The following is a 19,672-nucleotide window of genomic DNA, read 5'->3' on the forward strand; positions in this document are numbered from 1 at the left end:
TGGGAGTGGATTAACCTGAGTTGAGCACAAACTACTCTTATTGTAAACAGTTTTTAAAATGCTAGAAAAGGTCTCCCTTTGCAGTGATATTTTTTCGAGTGTTTTGCAAATATATACACTTGACTGCTTAACCTTCTTTGATGTAAAGCGACAATACTTGCAATAAGTTATATATGAACCATATATATTGTGTGGATAGGAAGACAACCTGGTTTCCCCCAGCGATTCCTACCTTATAGTAAATACATGTTTGTAAAATAGATTACTTTCTTTTGGGTTTTGGATTTCCTCCTGTTTCCTCTCCAAGTTTGTTAGTCCACATATGAGCTGGTGTGTGCTAATGCCTCCATTTGGCAAGCCTGTACTCAGAATGGCTTGGTTTGCCATAACTGATAAACTTTAATTTTTCTTTATTCTTCCAACCACCAGACTTCCTAGACTTTTTCTTTCTATGCACCACTGCGATATATTTACCAAATGCCAACAAAACCAACTTCACTTCCCGTCTGTAATGCTCATTATGTGTCCATTCCTGATTGGCTGAATCTCATTTTGATGCAATCCCATCCAGTGTTGTTGTTTAGTCGTTTAGTCGTGTCCGACTCTTCGTGACCCCATGGACCAGAGCAAGCCAGGCACTTCTGTCTTCGTTGTCTTTGTCCATGGAGTTTTCTTGGCAGGGATACTGGAGTGGCTTGCCGGTTCCTCCTCCAGGTGGATCATGTTTGGTCAAAACTCTCCACTATGACCTGTTCATCTTGGGTGCCCTGCTCGACATAGTTCATAGCTTCTCTGAGTTATTCAAGCCCCTTCGCCATGGAAAGGCAGTGATCCATGAAGGGGATCCCATCCAGTACATTATCCCTAAATATGTGGGATCTTCCAGGCAACGGTCAGAGTAATAACAATATGGTAAAACAGTGGCTTCCATGGAAAACAATACCCCCTTTGTTTCAGACTACACGTAAATTTATTACTCAGTTGGGTGGCCGCCTCACTGGTTCTACGCAGAAAGTGGATATGGCTCTCAGAAATTAAATGAGTTTGTGAAATAAATAATGAAATATTTCTTTATGTCTGCATTTTTAGATGGGAGATTTTCACCTGCACTTGCATTTTTATTTTTATTTTATTTGCAATTTAATTTTCAGTAGATCCAAGTGTGAACCTTTAGATTTTGCAGCAAAGTTTACACAGATGGTGAAATGAGCAATAAGCAACCTGCTTAGTTCATCATCTAATAGCTGAGCTGGGACAGTATTACATGCGACAGTTTTTAGCAAGAATAGCAATACTGACTCTTGGTGATATTGCCCGCTCCAGATTTTGGGGCTCCCCAGCCCCCAAAGCAAAGCATTTTCAGAGTAACCGCCACCACTGCTGCTGATTTAGCTCAGTCCCTACCAACAACATCCAAAGGGAGCAGGCAAAGTAAATGAGCAGCAACTTCTTCTCCACATCCTCACTGCTATCACTCAGCAAAGGTGAATGTGCAGTAATGGCAATGAGGAGGAGAAAGGCTTTGGCCTCTACCTGCTCTCTCTCTCTTGTCACCTTCTGGCTCTGTTGCTTCAAGAGGGCCAGTGGATGGCAAAGGAAGGCCAGAGGGCTTTGGCAGTGGACCAATAGCACAAGTGTGGGTCTTGGCCAGTGCCCCCACAGGTCAACCCCTAGTGCAGGACCTCCTTGAGGTTGGTTAGTGTACCATTTAAACTGTCTCATCTTACCCTCTCAAAGGACAATGTGCCACTTTGCTTGTGTTTATCTTTTCTAGCACAGTGTGAATGTTGTGTGTGTGTGTGTGTGTGTGTGTGTGTGTGTGTGTGGCAGAGTAAAGTTAGTACCTATTTTACCTAATCCAAAGCATTCACCTAAATCAAACATTTGCAGCATCCTTGTGGCCCCAGATGTCATTCAATTACCATCATTTTCACCCAGCATGGTCAGTGGGCAGGAATTATGGGTGGTTTGGTCCAACAACACAAGGGGACCTCAGCTTGGGGAAGGCTGCTTTGAAGCAAATATGTGATTTCTTGAATGTAAGCATTGTAGATACTTTGCAAATGTATAAATAACAGAAAACGTCACTGCTCCCCCCCCCCCCATTCCTTTTGTTGTTCCTAGCTGCGGATACAGTTTCAGCTTTTCATTTCTTCGTGTACAAGTAATGTATGTAAAATATTCTGGGCAGAGATTTATAAGGGATATTTTCGCTTCAGTGACACCTTTGCCTTCTAATACTGGTTTATCGCATGCTTTGTGGGTGTCAGCTTCTTTCACTACAGCTGCTATCACACTCGTTAGTCATTTAAGCCTTGTCTTTATCAGTGCTGCCAGGTATGTCATTATTATTCATCTCATATTTAATTTTGTCTCCAGGAGCCATGGCCAGGTGCTTATTTTAAAGCGAGCCTTGTGTTACCTATGCTACACTGGCATTTAAATTCATTAATTGCCAGGATCAGCAGACAGCGTTTGCCTACACAAGTGATCGCTCTTTCCCCCCGCCCCCGTCTCTGTCTCTCTGAGCTTGGCTTGGGCTTCTGGATTTCAACTTTGTAAGTTAGGTCATGGCCTCAATGTAGTAGGTTTACAGACCTCACTTGGAGCAGCCAACCTCCTCCGTGATATAGTGAACAGCTGCCACAGCAAAGAATAAAGCACTAGCCTAGCATGCTTTTACTTTGATTTAGGGAAGAACCGCTGCCCCAAAAGGCTTTTTGATGGGTTGTGACTTTGAAGCACCACATTGCACTTCCACTGCTTCATCCTTAGTCTCTCTCAGTTTTACAAAGGACGCAAGTGTGGAAAACCATCTGATGTCCTTTGTTAACTATGGCCATTACACTAAAAATAGCACACTTCTGCTGTTTTCAAATTTGAATACAGCCTGGCCTCACTTATGGGGGGAAAACACTCTTCCATTTAGGGCCCCTCCAGGCTGGTGGGTTTTTTTGGGGGGCGGTATTATGTAGCATTGCATTGATATAACAATAGTGCATTAGTGGTGGCCATATACTGGACATTCCACACATCCTGCAGCTTTCTTTGCCGGTTTGAGGTGCATTCCCAGTATTACTGCAATGTTACTGTAATCTGGAAGGGCACTCTTGTGCTATAGTGCAACAAAAGTAGGAGAAAGAAACCCAGAACATTTGCATTACAAAAGCTTAAAAGATTTCAACCGGTTATAGGACATGCATCGATTGGAAATGAAGCAGTATGTCCACCCTGAAATATTTGCAGGTGGAAACAGTATTGGAAGCAGGGCTGCATAGAACTGTCCCAATACCATCATGAGCACAAACATCATTAATGTACAATGAAAACAATGTTTAGAGGGTTCCTTAGTTGAACTGTGTCTTCCTGCCAAACAGGCTTTGATACATTCAGAATTCAAGATCAGAGAGGCTTTATAACCACAAAAGAAATGTAGCTGAGCTTCTCCTTAGCCAAATGTGTTTGAACATTTCATAGGTCATATACACGTGCACAATTTTTAAAGAGCGTGAATTTTATATGGAATATAGGTTTCACATGACTGTTACACACCCAAGTACCTTGTTTGGTTGATTTCATTAACTTATATTATTCTGTTTCTCCATGTTGCATGTGGACTGACATTTGGTGGTGCTTGGAAGAATGTATGTAGTTAAATAGATATCCCCCCTCACATACAAAATGGATCAGATTTCCCCACTGCTGTCATTTATATGTCTAAAACATATCATTGCTCAAAGACCATTCAGCACGTTGCAAAATCAATCTTCTGCTTTTACAGATTTTTTTTTAAAAAAAACATACAGAGTTCTTCTTTCTTTCTTTTGAGATCTATTTTTCATTACCAGTGCTCTAGCCAACTGCACAGAAATCTAGCTCACCACTTTTCCACAAGCCTATACTGCATACAAAATATTGTCTCACAACAAATGTAATTGATCTGTAGAAAACACAACCAGAAAAAGAGACAACGCATGTGCTTCTTTAAAACACAAATATCTTTAATAATTTATTTTTTATTTTTTTAAAGCCAAAACTTTGATTAGAGATGCTACTGAGTTCTACCACAAACAGAATTTAGTGGCAAATCTTGGGTCATTCTGTTACAGTTCTGCAATTAATTACACTTTGCCACCTATATTGCAAAGGCCCTATGTACAAAAGTGGCGTCATCTGTTCTTGCATGAGTTCCACAGTTGTCATGTTGGCTCCTGGTTTTGAGATTTGAGGTGAGAAGCACAAGCATGAATTTTGTGGACTGGTTCCAGTATTAAAAATATATATATATAGACTGACTAGGCACATAAGTAGTGAGTTCATCAAGAGCATTACAAGAAGTAAACTCAACAGTTAGATTGATCTATCAATCCCTTCACTTTTCCAGATACCCACCTCAAAAACCTAATTAGGCACACCAGGTCTCCCCATTAGTCTTTTGAGGCTGTCTGGCCAAGTCATGCCCATCTGCCCAACACCTGATGTCAGATGCGGGACAAGTAGATAGGTGGCTGAGCCAAAAAGTGGTTTGCTCAGGACTGGCATAGAACTATATGTAGTGCTTTGAAGCCCTGGCAATCAGCTGGTCAATGGGATGTCAAAGAACAGTGCATGTCTGTTTGGAAGCTCTGATGATCAGCTGATTGTTGGATTGCTCAGCAATGCTTGTGGTGCCAGGAAATCGTCAAGCATGCAGCTTGTCAAACATGGACTGTGGGGAGTGCAGGAAATACTGGCTGGATCCACTTCCATACTCCTGCCCTATAGAACTAAGAAGAGAAAACTCAACAAATAAAATGATGTATCTCACTTCCCCTTACCCGAATGCCATAACATTCTCTTTGGTTTTATTATTTTATTTTAATCAGCCTGTGTGAGAGTATGCTATGTTCTTCAGCAAAATTAGGTCACTTTACCTTCACATCAGAAAAATATCCTTCTCTGGTTCTTTTTTTTATATATTTCATTGAACAGAACAAAGAGCAAAGCACATCCAAATGGCACACAGTCATGAAAAGATTCCATCCGCCACATCTCTAGTATCTGTTCAAATATTTAAAGTGCTTATTTGGATTGTTTCTCTCTCTGCACCTCTCTGGTGCTGGAGTTACATTAAATATTTCCTTCTGTTCAAGGTTAACAAGGGAGTTATTCAGCAATGTTCATCACCAGCAAGAGCATGTGAATGTAGAAATATTTATTATATTAATTTTCTTGGGGATGGTGACTCATGGATAGGCATGTGCATGTGTTTTCCCCAAAAGAAAGATAATGGATTGCTACTAATGACAAATGAGGCATTTTCTAGCATAAAGGGAGAGAAATTTAGACTTTACAAGGAATGATAAAGTCTATAAACAATTGTGAGCACAAACCATCTGAAAACAGGAACATACAAATCCTATGAATGCTATGATCAGTCTTTTCTGATCTTGGAGTATTGTCCCCATGCAGGGATAGGTCATGTGCTAAATTTGCCAGGACACTGCATCCTGCAGGCCTTTCACCTTGGCTTTTATCCTTTCTTTCTTTCATTCATTCATCTTCTAGTTGCCTTCCTTTGCCTTTCCCTTTTCCTTAGCTCCGTTAACCTCCTTCTTCCTCCTTTCCCCTTCATCTCACCCTTTTTATCTTTTCACTACTCTTCCCCCCCCCGTCCTTCCCTTTTCCCTCTTTCCACCTTTCTCCTCTGCCTCTCACTTTCCCCTCTTCTTTCCAGCCACCATCCTTTCCCTCTGTGAACACACTTCCTCTTCTCTTCCAACCAACAAAACAATGCCAGAGCTGACTGTCCTCTCCCACTTCCCCAATAAAGTATGTGCATTTACATTATTTTAGATTTCTTCCTCAAAGGGAAACCCACATTGTGAACATCTAGTCCTTTTTCTGATCTTTGTAAGCAACTCTGGAGGGGGGGAAAGGCAGAAGAGAGAGTGTACAAAATGTAGTCTAGGCCTGCTGGGGATCATGCAAAATGACTACTAGAGACTGTACAAAATTCAGTTGATATATGCACATTTCCCAAGGTCTGTTGGAGATTAAGGTTATTGACCAGAAAATGTGCTCAATTCCCTCTTCATGGAAACATGATGTGTACATTCTCCATGAGGCCTGGTAAATGTGCACAATGGTTGGTTGTTATGCACATTAACTACTCAACTTATTCCCCATATACATATACACATAGAGGGATGTATATGTGCATACACACATAAAGAGAGAGGTATATTCCTATGGTTGTAATTCTGTGGCCACTTACTTGGGAGTAAGTCCCACTGAAATCAGTGGCACTTGTTTCTGGGTAAAAATACATAGTTTTAGGCACACCCATGCAGTACTAGTCTGAAGTCTGAGGAGGGACTCTTAGAATAAAGTTATAAACTCAAAGCTGGGATGCGGTGGGCTCTGAGGCCTGGGCAAGTGTACCCAGCTGCCTCCCCCACAGGTCTGGGTTTAGGTGATACATTTCATTTATCCTTTTATTGTATTTTAAGGCATTATGTGCCAAAAATTCTATTCCAGACTTCAAGCTTCTTTCAATCTCGACAGAAAATAATAAGATAAAGTGAAAATATATTACCAGTGTCCCACGGGCATTATTCAGGCTAGTCTTATAAGTTCCTTTGAATTTCCCCCCTCTTAACAATACAGTACTTCAATTATGTGTAAATAAGTGGAAACAAATGTGAACCTTTTGTGCTTGAGTTAGAATATTATCTCCGTAATAAGGGAAATTGTCAAAACAAGAAGCAGCATTGGATCGTTTCTAAACTTTAATATTTCAGCGATACACGATCATTTACAATAAAGTCTTTGGGTAAATAATTTATGAAGAGAGCTTAACTTTACACCATTAATATTAATAATTACTTATACAGCAGCAAGCAAACAACCAGACTTCAAAGCAAATGTGTTGTTCCTCTCCATTTTCAGCTGAGATCTGACCTAGATTGTAGGTTAGAGAATGCTGTCAACATTAATACAAAACTAGGATTCCAATTTCTACAAAGCAGCATGATGATCTACCATCTCGCTTGAAAGTCTGAAATAGAATACTCCAAGTGATGCAGAACCAGAAGGCAGTCTGTGGCTTATTATTACTACTGTACAGGAAAGGGCCTGAAATATTTATTGCTTCAGCTGGACCACCAAAGTTTTCATCTAATGGTATGTGTACGTAAGCCCCAATCTAGCAGCTCTCTGGATCTTTCAGGAGCTTCTGGTGCGTGCATGGAACCTGGGGTGGTGCATCCCGTTTTGCTGCCTGAGGCAAAATAGTAATGTGTTGTGCCGCTGCTGAAATCCCTCTTACCTGGGTTGTGTGGCAGCACCTGCATAGCAACAATGGCAAAAGTGGGTTCTGCCAAGATGTCATGTGCTGTGCAAGATTTCAGTGACATCTTGCCAAAAGCTGCCGCCAACACTGCTTCGCCACCAGTGGTGGAGGAGACGGGGGTGCCACTCCTGGAGCTCCCACTGCCCAAGGCCTCACCCCACTTCCTTGGCATGGAGCTTCCACTTATGGAGAGGCCTTTCCATTCACTGCACTATTAAGTCACCATCCAGCCTGCTTCAGTGCCTGAGCTCTTTGGTGAAACATTGACCCGACTGCACAGCGTAAGAGGGCAACAGGCATTGGGTTCTCGGGGGGGGGGGGGACCTGCCTGGAACCCAAAGAGCCTTTGCCAGTCATTGAAGGCATTTCTGAGTGTCAGGAGTGCGTGCAGGAGCCAGGCCCTGTGACCAATAGGACTCTGCAGGACTGGGGCCTTCCTACATTTGTTCTGGAGGGGCAAAGAGCGGTCACACAGGTGAGGCCACTTGGTAACTCACAGCACCTGGAGACAAGAGCCGGGAAGGGATATAAGGTCAGCATTTCCCTTTGGCTCTTTGCCACAGCAACATGTTTCCAGAGTCAGTGTGGTGTAGTGGTTAAGAGCGGCAGTCTCGTAATCTGGTAAACCGGGTTCACGTCTCCGCTCCTCCACATGCAGCTGCTGGATGACCTTGGGCCAGTCACACTTCTTTGAAGTCTCTCAGCCCCACTCACCTCACAGAGTGTTTGTTGTGGGGGAGGAAGGGAAAGGAGAATGTTAGCTGCTTTGAGACTCCTTCGGGTAGTGATAAAGTGGGATATCAAATCCCACTTTGGGATTAGAGGATAGAGAGGAAAGCATGAGTGTGAAGAACTAGGCTCCTTTGTAATGGCAAAGTGCCCCTTTGATGCTCTGCTCACTTTTGCCTCTGACCATGCCCTTGTTTGCCTCTGGCCCCAAATGTGGCTCCTGAAAGGTTAGCCAGGAGCGAATGTGGCCCACAGGCTGGGAAATCTTACCCATTCTGGTAGGGTTGGTGGACTGATTTTGACAGCCCCTTGGCACTCCTTGGATTGAGAACACACACACACACACACTTTCATGCAAGTCTTCCCTTTAAAGTGTATACATGGAATAAAAAGCGGATTGCACTAACCATCCTTCTCGTGCATGCAGCTCAAAGAACTATGAATGCAGGCAGGGTTGGAGTATGACCAAATTATGTGGAATGATTGCTAGGGTAGTAATAGTAGTTGTTTTTTATATACTAATTTCAGCAAAACAAAACAAACATACAAACCCATCAGTATATGAAAGCTAATGGAGTTTTTTTCCACCCTACATAGAGCATGGGGGGGAAATCAAATTAATTAAACAGACTATTTTGGTTAAAAGATAGACAACAGGGACATTCATATAAGTCCTTTCCAATAGGTTGGCTATTTTTACTGCATGCTACGGAGAAAATGGTGTATTGACTCAGTGCAACATTTTCTTTTTTAAAAAGGTATTTTATTACACTGTATAAAATCAGCAAAGATAATTTTGTTAAGGGACTTCCGGTCGGTGCCAGCGCTTAATGGCGGTCCTACCTCCGAGCTCCGGAGAAGGACTGCTCCGCAAGTTCGGGTCTTACCCGCTACGGCGAGTGGGGGACCCCTAAAATCTCAGGCGCGGAAGCCTGAGAGCAAGGAGACTCGGTGGGCACCTTTGCGCCCCCCGGTACTGTGAAAGAGCCTTTTTAAAGGCTCCGGAGCGGCATCGGGAGTGAGCGCGGTGCTGAGAGTCGCTACCCAGCCTGCGGAGTGAAGCCGCGTCGCCATTAGCGGAGAGCGCCGATTCCTTCCTGAAAAGAAAATCTGGACTGGATTCCCGTGAGTAAGAAGGGAAAAAAAAATCAGGAACCTTTAAAATAGAAAATTTGGCTGAAAACGGGAGGGCAAAAAATAAGGAAGTCTGCCCCCCCCGGACTGCAGGAATTTAAAGCAACGAAAGACCTCGCTGCAGTTATTAGAAACTTAGTTGCGAACTGTCAAACCTGAGCTGTCAAAAGTATCTCTCCCCTCCAGATTGGCAGGAGAAGGGGGAAAAAAGACAGTCTTGTGAAGATACTTTTAATTTAAAGGGAAACAAAGTTTTTCACTGCTCTGATCCCCGGGACGACCTGCCAGGACTTAACACCGGGAAAACTGTTCTTTAAAATAACTTTGAAGTGGATATAGACTATACCTTAAATGGTGAAAAAATTTTAAGACATTTAAGATTTGAATGGGACTTTGTTACTGACATTGGACTAACCAAATTTAAATTGGAGAAAAAGTTTTACAACTTTAATGGCGGACTTGAGATTTTCTACATCCGGCTTTCTGTCTCTTTGTTGTTTCTAACTTGGAAACTTTTAACTGCTCCCTCTTGAGGGCTAAGAGGGAAAAATTGCAAAGTAACTGACTAATAGTGGGATTTTCCATTGCAAGTTTTTCCTGTGAGAACGGCCTTGGGATATGAGTGGCACGGCAGAGGAGATAAGAACCAGATCTAAAGCTAAACTAACACAAAAGAAAAGAGGTTCAATCTCTGGCAACACAGTGCCTGTACCGGACAGTGTGACAGCAGCATCAATGGAATCTATGACACAGGCACTGCTTAAAATAAATCAATCCCTTGAGGCCTTAACAAAGCAATCTACAGAAAATTCAAAGAAATTGACAGAACTCACAACAAGATTGGATCTGAATACCACATCAGTGGCAACAAATACAGAATCTATAAATAGACTGATTCAGGAATCTTCAGAAACAAGGAAAATTGCAGAGAGTGCAAAATCTGTTGCAGGTGAGACACAGGAAAGACTCGTGCCGATTGAGAAAAAGGTGAATGAGCATGAAGCGGCCCTCCCCTTACTGGAATTACAACGGAAAGAACGAAATCTGAAATTTAGACAGGTTCCAGAGAAAGAAGAGGACAATCTGGCGGAATTTCTCACAGAGGCAATTCTGGAAAATTGGCAAGGAGATCTGGAGGAAGATGAAGTGGGGATAACAACTGCTTTCAGACTTGGTAGAAAGCAAAGCAAGAAGTCAAGGGATTGTCTGATTACCTTTAGAACCAAAGAGGAAAGAGACAAGATACTGAACCTTCACTATCAAAAAGCTTTGGTGATTGGAAACATTCAAGTCCAAATCTTTAAGGACATCCCCAAATACATCTTGGAAGTGAGGACCTTTTATAGAGACCTTGCCAATTTGCTGAGGAAGAACTTCATACCCTTCAGGTGGGAATTCCCACAGGGGTTGTCCTTCAACTACAAAGGGAAGAAAGTAAGAATAAGAACAGTACAGGAGAAAGAGTACTTTTTGGAGAGAAACCTAGAGGACCTACAGAAAGGTACGGTGGATCCGGCAAGAGAAGGACAAGGAATAACATCAGAAGGAGGAGGGCTAACGGACATTGCAAATCTATCATTTGGACTACCACAACCGCCAACTGAAGAGGAAGAAAAACTTGGAGCAGTCGGAGGATCAAACATTTAACAAACAAAATGTCTCTGCAACTTCTAAGCTGGAATTGCAACGGTTTGAACCATCCCAGAAAAAAACGACAGGTTTTCCACATTTTGAAAAGGGAACAACTGGATCTGATATGTCTACAGGAAACTCATATAACTAGAGCACACAGGAAATTGTTGGTGAACAAAAGATTGGGACAAGAATTTATATCTTCCGATAAAGTAAAAAAGAGAGGAGTAGTGATTTATGCAAAGGAAAAATTGGACCCAAAATTAAAATTTAAGGATGAAGAAGGAAGATACCTGGCGATTGAAGTACAGATCCAGGGGGGAAAATATTTGATAATTGGAGTATATGCACCAAATGATGGGAAGGCAGAATTTTTCAAGAAGTTGCATGAGACCCTACTAGATTATCTCGACTGCAAAATAATAATGATGGGGGACATGAATGGAGTGGTTTCTACAAATATGGATAAGGCACAAAGACAGACAATATCTAAAGAAGGAAGATTACCAAAGACTTTCTTCGAGATGACGGAAAATATGGACTTGATTGACATCTGGAGAACAAAGAATCCTCTCGAGAGAGAGGGAACTTTTTTCTCGGAATCTAAAATGACATGGACGAGAATCGACCAAATCTGGGTATCTAGTGTGATGGCTACAAAGATTAAAAAAGTAGAAATCTGCCCAAAAACCTGCTCCGACCATAACGCCGTAAAGATGGAAATGAAAATGACAACAACTGGATCCTTTAGATGGAGAATGAATGACTCCCTATTTAGAGAGGAACAATTCTGTATAAAGGCCCTAAAGACATTGAAAGATTACTTTGAGATAAATTTGAGAACAAATGTGGAAAAAAGAACAATTTGGGACGCGAGTAAAGCCGTGATGAGAGGCTTCCTGATACAACAGAATTCAATCAAGAGGAAAAAGCAAAATGAAAGGAAAGAAAGAATTTTAGAAAAAATGAAGGAAGGAGAAAAGAAACTGAGGTCAAAACCAAAGTCTCAAGAAATTTTGAGAGAGATAAAATATTATCAGACGCAATATATGGAACTGACAAATCAAGAGATAGAATGGAAAATTAAACAAATGAGACAAAGGACTTTTGAGTCTGCAGACAAGTGTGGGAAGCTCCTTGCATGGCAATTGAAAAAGAGGCAAAAATTGAATACAGTTACTTGTTTGGAGATAGAGGGAAAGAATGTTCATAAGCCAAATGAGATAAGTAACTGTTTTCAAAGTTTTTTTAGGAAATTATACACACAAGGGCCAGTAAACGAACAAGAAATAGAAGAATTTCTTAAAAATTATGGACTACCGAAAATTCCAGAACAAGGCAAGTTGATTTTGAATGAGAAAATAACAGAACAGGAAATAGAGGAGGCCATTCAAAAGGCACAACTGGGAAAGTCTCCAGGACCAGATGGACTGACGGCTAGATATTATAAAGCTTTGAGAGAAGGTTTAGTGCAACCATTGAAAGAAGTTTGCAATGAAATATTGGAGGGGAAAAAGGCACCTGAAACGTGGAAAGAGGCCTTTATCTCACTTATACCAAAGACCGAGACTGAAAAGAACCAGGTTAAGAACTACCGCCCGATATCATTATTAAATGTGGATTACAAAATTTTTGCAGACATTTTAGCAAAAAGACTGAAGAAAGTATTGACAGGTGAGATTCATAAGGATCAATCTGGCTTTCTCCCGGGAAGACACATGTCTGACAATGTGAGGAACATAATAGACATTGTGGAACTGTTGGAAATGAACATTAACAGAAAAGCGGCTTTGATTTTTGTGGACGCGGAGAAAGCCTTTGACAATATTTGTTGGAGTTTTATGAAAAAGAATCTCCAAGGGATGGGGGTAGGCCAAGGTTTTGAAAATGGTATAGGTGCAATTTATTCTGAGCAGAAGGCAAAGCTAATTGTGAATAATGTGATAACGGAAGAGATAGCTATAGAGAAAGGAACACGACAGGGATGCCCTATTTCCCCCCTACTTTTTATACTGGTTCTGGAGGTTTTGTTAAATATGATTAGAAAGGACCAGTTGGTTAAAGGAATTCAGGTCGGAGTGAGAGAGTATAAATTAAGGGCATTTGCAGATGACCTAGTTTTGACTTTGCAACAGCCAATCACTAGTACAAAAAGAGTTTTAGAACTGATTGAGATATTTGGTCAAGTTGCAGGATTTAAGCTGAACAAACAAAAAACTAAAGTCTTGGAAAAAAACCTAACAAATGAAGAAAAAGAGACATTCCAGAATGAAACAGGTTTGGAGATAGCAAAAAAAGTGAAGTACCTGGGGGTGAATTTGACATCGAAAAATGTGAATCTTTTTAAAGACAATTATGATAAATGTTGGACAGAAGTTAAGAAAGATTTAGACATATGGTCAAGGCTGAAACTTTCCTTGTTAGGCAGAATTGCTGTTATTAAAATGAATGTATTGCCTAGAATATTATTTCTGTTTCAGACATTACAAATAATAGACAAGATGGACTGTTTCAAGAGGTGGCAGAAAGACATATCGAAATTTGTCTGGCAGGGCAAAAAGCCAAGAATAAAATTTAAGACATTAACAGATGCGAAAGATAGAGGGGGTTTTGCCCTGCCGGACTTAAGACTTTACTATGAATCAGCAGCGTTTTGCTGGTTGAAAGATTGGCTGCTCCTCGAGAATACAGACATTTTGGATCTTGAAGGATTTGACAACAGATTCGGTTGGCATGCATATATATGGTATGACAAGGTAAAATTGCATAAAGGTTTTAAGAACCATATGGTGAGGAAAGCTCTGTATAATGTTTGGATTAAATATAAAGACCTGTTTGAAAGTAGAACCCCCAGGTGGTTGTCACCAATGGAAGCAAAAGAGGTGAAAAAATTGAATATGGGTTCTAATTGGCCTAAATATTGTGAAATTATAGAACAAGATGGTGAAAATGTAAAATTGCAGAGTTTTGAGAAACTGAAGTTTAAGGTGAGAGATTGGTTGCATTATCGACAGATAAATGAAGTATTTAAACAGGACAGAAAGAAAGGCTTCCAAGTGGAGAAGTCAAAATTAGAAACAGAACTGTTAGAACCCAATACTAAAAATTTGTCAAGAATGTACAACTTGCTGTTGAAATGGAATACTCAAGATGAAATGGTGAAATCTAATATGATTAAATGGGCACAGGATATTGGGCATGACATTGAACTTGCTGACTGGGAGCAGTTATGGACCACTGGTGTTAAATTTACGGCATGCAATGCCTTAAAAGAAAACATTATGAAAATGATCTACAGGTGGTACATGACTCCTGCTAAGTTAGCAAAGATCTATCATTTGCCCAACAACAAGTGTTGGAAGTGTAGTGAAACGGAGGGAACCTTCTATCACCTTTGGTGGACCTGCCCGAAGATTAAGGCTTTCTGGGAAATGATCTATAATGAAATAAAAAAAGTTCTGAAGAGAACGTTTGTTAAAAAACCAGAGGCCTTTCTCTTGGGTATGGTGGGCCAAATGGTGCCAAAGAAGGATAGGACATTTTTTATGTATGCCACTACAGCAGCAAGAATTCTTCTAGCAAAGTATTGGAAGACGCAAGATTTACCCACGTTGGAAGAATGGCAGACGAAGGTGATCGACTATATGGGACTGGCAGAGATGACTGGCAGAATTCGAGACCGGGGGAAAGAGGCGGTGGATGAAGATTGGAACAAATTTAAAGTTTATCTTAAAAACTGTTGTAATTTGGAAAATTAGGGGCTCAGAGTTATAAGAGATAAAGAACTACAGTTGTATTAATAACTAACTGAAGTTAAATACATGAAACATATTTAAGTTATGTTCAGAGGGTTGCTGAAAAATCTTGAAACAAGAATGCAGAAAAGGGGTGGTATGGGGAAGTCGTGTTTTTGTTTGTTTATGTTTATGTTTTTGTTTTGTCTTTTCTTTATTCATGGAAAACTAATAAAAATTTATTACAAAAAAAAAAAAGATAATTTTGTTAAAATCCAGATTTTTGGTAACTTATTTATTTCTGGAGTTGTTTTAAAAATGAGAAGCAAAGTAAGTAGTAAAGCCTGTGTACAATCAGGATGGTTAGAATCCAATTTTCACTTTTTACAGGTGTAGGAATATTTTTTCTTGTAGACAACAGCAGCTTTAGGGTTCTACAGCACACTATTTTCAGCACTTGGTAGAAATAATTTACAAACTCAGTAGGAAGTCGACAAGGTGATCCGCCCCAATCAGTCCATTCGTAGATGCATAGGTGAATCTCTGAGTATGCAATTCTATATACACTTAACTAGAATGTCCCGTTCTATATACACTTACCTAGAATAGTCCATTGACTTCAATGAGGCTACCTTCTACATGTCATCTCAAGCCAATGTTGCATAGGAAGACTAGTTTCCACTCACTCCTATCTGCTTCCAAGAGAAATAGCTATATACAATCTAACTACCGAGTAATGGTTTTGCGGGGCAGCATGTGTGTGCATGTGATACCATGGTGTGGGGCTAGTTGATCCTCAGCCCACTTTTAATGACATGCAATCAGCTAATCCTGGCTAAATTCTGAAAGCTGGTTTATAGTTATACATTAATAGGCATGTACCCAAATTGTTTGAAATGAGAACGTTGGTGATTCATAGGTATCAACATGTTGTATATCACTTGATGCAGCTCAAAGGAAAACATGCTGATTTTAGTAACAAACAATATTTCCCTAATGTCAGAGGGGACCTTTTTCATGAGAATTGTGCTGATTACTTAATACACTTCAAATGATTAGATCTGATTAGCTATAGGTTGTTCTTTTCTCTCCCCTGTACATCTTCATCCTTCTGGGTTTTAGATTCCCTGATTTCATGTTCTTTTAATAATGTATCTTTGAAGGAAGGAAGGAAACTATACTTGGTATCACATGTGTTAGACACAAAAGTGTAACTTATTAAGGGATGGCTCTGCTGTGTACTTTCACATTGCCAGGCAAAGCAAGCAAGACCCCAGTGATTCCTGTTCCAAACCAAGGTCATGCTAAATTGATTTTACAGTCTGGGGAGGGGGAGAGGGGAACCATATCATCTTATGATTGGTAACTCAGATCAACATCTGTGATCAAAGGTCTGACTATTGCGAGCCCATGTGCAGGGTGCCATGATGAAAGTGGGGGAGGGGTGCTGACAGGGCGAACAACTCACACAACAAACTTTTGGAATTGGAAATAGCCACAACTTTATTGATTATAGATGGTGGTAGGCTTTGGCTCAGGCACTGGGCATGTATCCTGAATCAGCCACCTGTCAGAGGGGGATGATGTTGAACAGAGTGTGCCTGGGATATGGGTCACCCCAAGATGCAGGCCAGCTGAGCTCCCAGGCCACCACTGGGAAGATCTATGGCCTGTCTACTGTTAGAATCATTGGCCCCAATCCAGTTCTCAGTACAGATAAGTAGTAAGCAAGGTCTCCTTTTATATTAATTGAAACCTTACCAACTGAAACCTAAGGAACAGGGTGTTACAGTTTGAGTGCAGGGACGCAGGTGGCGCTGTGGTCTAAACCACTGAGCCTCTTGGGCTTGCTGATCGGAAGGTGAGCAGTTCGAATCCATTTGATGGCGTGAGCTCCCATTGCTCTGTCCCAGCTTCTGCCAACCTAGCATACTAGCGCAATACATAAATAGGTACTGCTGTGGCAGAAAGTGAAATAGCGTTTCTGTGCGCTCTTGTTTCCATCTCAGTGTTCCATTGCACCAGTAGCTGTTTAGTCATGCTGGCCACACAACCCGGAAAAGCTGTCTATGGACAAACACCAGTTCCCTTGGCCTGAAAAGCTAGTTGAGTGCTACACCCAATAGTCACCTTTGACTAGACTTAACCGTCCAGGGATCCTTTACCTTTTACCTTTTTCTTTTCTTTTCAGTTTGAGTCATGATCTGATGTGCAAGAAAATATCCTTTTGGATTTTCCAGCAGTTTGAGTCTGGAAAGGCACATTTCTATTCAAAGAGTTAGGAGTAGGCAAGAGGTTTTCCCCGTGCATTTCTGAATGAAAATGTCCAGCTACCGCTGTATATGGGCAGGTCCAGTGGTCTAATGTGTGTGTGCATGGGGCAGGGGGAGAGAGAAAACATTAATGGCTGCTACATCTCTTAGATTTATGGAGTTTTAAATACTGTGCCGTTTCATTCTAGTTTAAGGCTTCTCTGTGCCTTGGCTTACTTACATTGCCATTTCATTTCTCAGTCCTTTCAATGACTCTTATATAACTAAAATAGATCCCTTGCATCCATTTGACTTCCAGCTTCTCATTTTTCCACCTTGCAATAAAGATATGTGTAGAAATAGGGCATGGGCCATTGAACGCATGCTAATTAGACCTTTGCATGCCCTTTTACACTCTTAAGTCAATCCCTTATTATTATGAGTCATAGTAGTGGAAATGAAACAATCAAAGAAGGGTTATAATGTGCAGACTAAGTTGCAGGCTACACCTAATATTTTCATCACTGGAAGGCATTTTAACCTGTCAAGCCAGTGTTCATTATTTCCCCTCTCTTGTTTGTTTTGTTTTGAAGAAGAGAACACTCATTGTCTGGATCACGTTCCTTTTGAGGACAGCTCTATACTTTCTGTATACTATCTAGTACACCAGAAATCGTACTGGTCTGGGGGGTAATTCACAGGGAAGAATCTGCAGGCGGAGGAATTATGCTTAACCTTTCTTCTGCTCTTACCTCTAGCCAAGGTCCTGTTTGATCCAACAATGGGGGGAAAGCGTGTTGGGGAATGGTTGCAAAGGAAAAACAGGGAGGGAGGTGAGGGTTAGGCCAATTAGCCTGAATGAGCTGCTCACTTAAACACTATATGACCTGTGTGGAATACAGGGAAGGTTGTAGATCCATGATCAGAACATATTCCAGTTTTGGGGTTTGTTTTTTTTAAAAGATGTTTAAATTATTGGTCTGCCTCCTCATCAGATGCTACAGTGCTCATGCAACTACATCACTCTTTGTATAGATATGCCATATGAGCAGACTGTGTGTGTGTGTAAAATAATACACCGCTTATTATGGATCCATTATATGATAAAAGAGATGTGATGGATCTGGCCAGTGCTGGCCATGATTGTTAGCTTGACATGACTGGCTTCCATTTTAAGTGCTAAATAGCTTGTTCTCCTTGAGATCCTTATTGGTTGCCTGTTGCATAGGAAGCAACACATATATACATAACCCTTTCAACATATCACCTTTAACTATCTGTAAATGGTCTGAAGGAACTAGTTTGCCTATCCCAGGAAGGTGCAAATTTATTAGACATTCTCTTCTTCTTGGACTAATGATTCAACATTTGCACAACTTCAGTGGAACCAGCTTTCATTAACACTACCAGTGGAAAATTCATGTTAGAATAAGCTTCCCTGCTGATGAGCTTTTCCCAAGCACTGCCTCTTGCAGTCTCAATTATGTTATTTTTTAAAAAAAATAATAATAATGATCTTTGATTATATAATTGCATAACTTCTAAAACAGTACAAAGGAAAAGAGAAAATATTCATATACAGTTTCCAAGAGTGAGGGGAGGAAGTAAGAAAGAAAAATACTTTCAATGAAAAGTTTATGATGCTCTGACAAAACCCTTTCCTATCAAATATTAAGGATTACCTACCCCATATTATTATAGAAGGGGAGATCTTTACAGTTTTAAAGATTTGCTATGCATTTCTTAACCAGTCTTCCATCATGTGGTAACTGTCTTTTTCCTTTTGCCCTACATATTTAAAGTAGTACTATACCATTTTGAACAGTCATGGCTTCCTCCAAAGAAAAGGGTGCTGAGAGTAGCTAGGAGGCTCAAGGAGGGATTAACAATCCCTCTTCCCAGGGAACTCTAGGAATTGCAGCTCTGTGAGAGGGACAGAGGTCTCCTAACCACCCTCAAAATTCTTAACAAGCTACAGGTCCCAGGATTTGGGGGTGGAAGTTATGACTCTTTAAAGTGGTATAATACTGCTTAAAAAGTATGGTGCAGATGGGATCATTGGCACTAAAATATATAAAAAAATATAGCACTGATTATTTAAAAAAAAAAATTGTTGTTGTTGTAGTAGTAGTAATGTTATGTTTCAGTGACATTCTTATTTCCATAATATCCTTACTTCTTTTGCAGTCTGACTAGAAAAATGTGTTTAGGATCAATGGTGAGTGGTTACCTGCCTCATAATCTCTAAATTAATTAATGCCCAGCTTTGGAAACTAACATTTTAGAAGCTGACTAGCCAATAGTAGAAAGTTGCTGTGCTTTTATAAATGTGTAGATAGGTATATAGATGATGTTTCTTTTTCTAGGAGTATTGCAGTCTATTTAATAGTAACTTGATTTCAATTAAACTTTTTTAAAAACAAATAATTATGCTTAGGACTATGGCCTAAATGGTAAGGTTAGCTTTTGGGTAGCCCATTCAATAGCTTACTGTATTGTTTAAATAATAATAATTCGGAACTCAACAGTAGACAATGGAACATATTAAGCTAGTGCATTTTATATGAATTCATGTATGGAACTGAAGTGCAGGACTGGAGTGTGCTATTACAATCCTGTTCGATTGTTCCAAAAGTCCCCTTCTTGTGCTGTTTGCAATAACTTCTAAACATTATGATGAAAGAGGGAATGGTTCTTTGGTTTTACCAACATCAAATCATATTTCATGAAATGACAAAAACTTAAACACAAAACAGCTTCTTTCTCTTGTAGTATACAAAGACTGCTATTAATTTCACTTGACTATAGATAAATCATAAGTGAAGTAGAATTAAATATGATTCTAATGTTTGGGAGGA

The 19,672-nt window shown here is 40.4% G+C and overlaps 1 protein-coding gene across 1 annotated transcript in view; it reads left to right on the top strand.

Annotated features, from left to right (window-relative positions):
• Positions 1–19,672, top strand: part of LOC114593851 (protein eyes shut homolog) — a 466,323-nt gene that overhangs the window by 177,451 nt on the left and 269,200 nt on the right. The window lies entirely within an intron of this gene.

Source organism: Podarcis muralis, chromosome 3 (assembly GCF_964188315.1).
Source record: "Podarcis muralis chromosome 3, rPodMur119.hap1.1, whole genome shotgun sequence".
Taxonomy (NCBI): domain Eukaryota; kingdom Metazoa; phylum Chordata; class Lepidosauria; order Squamata; family Lacertidae; genus Podarcis; species Podarcis muralis.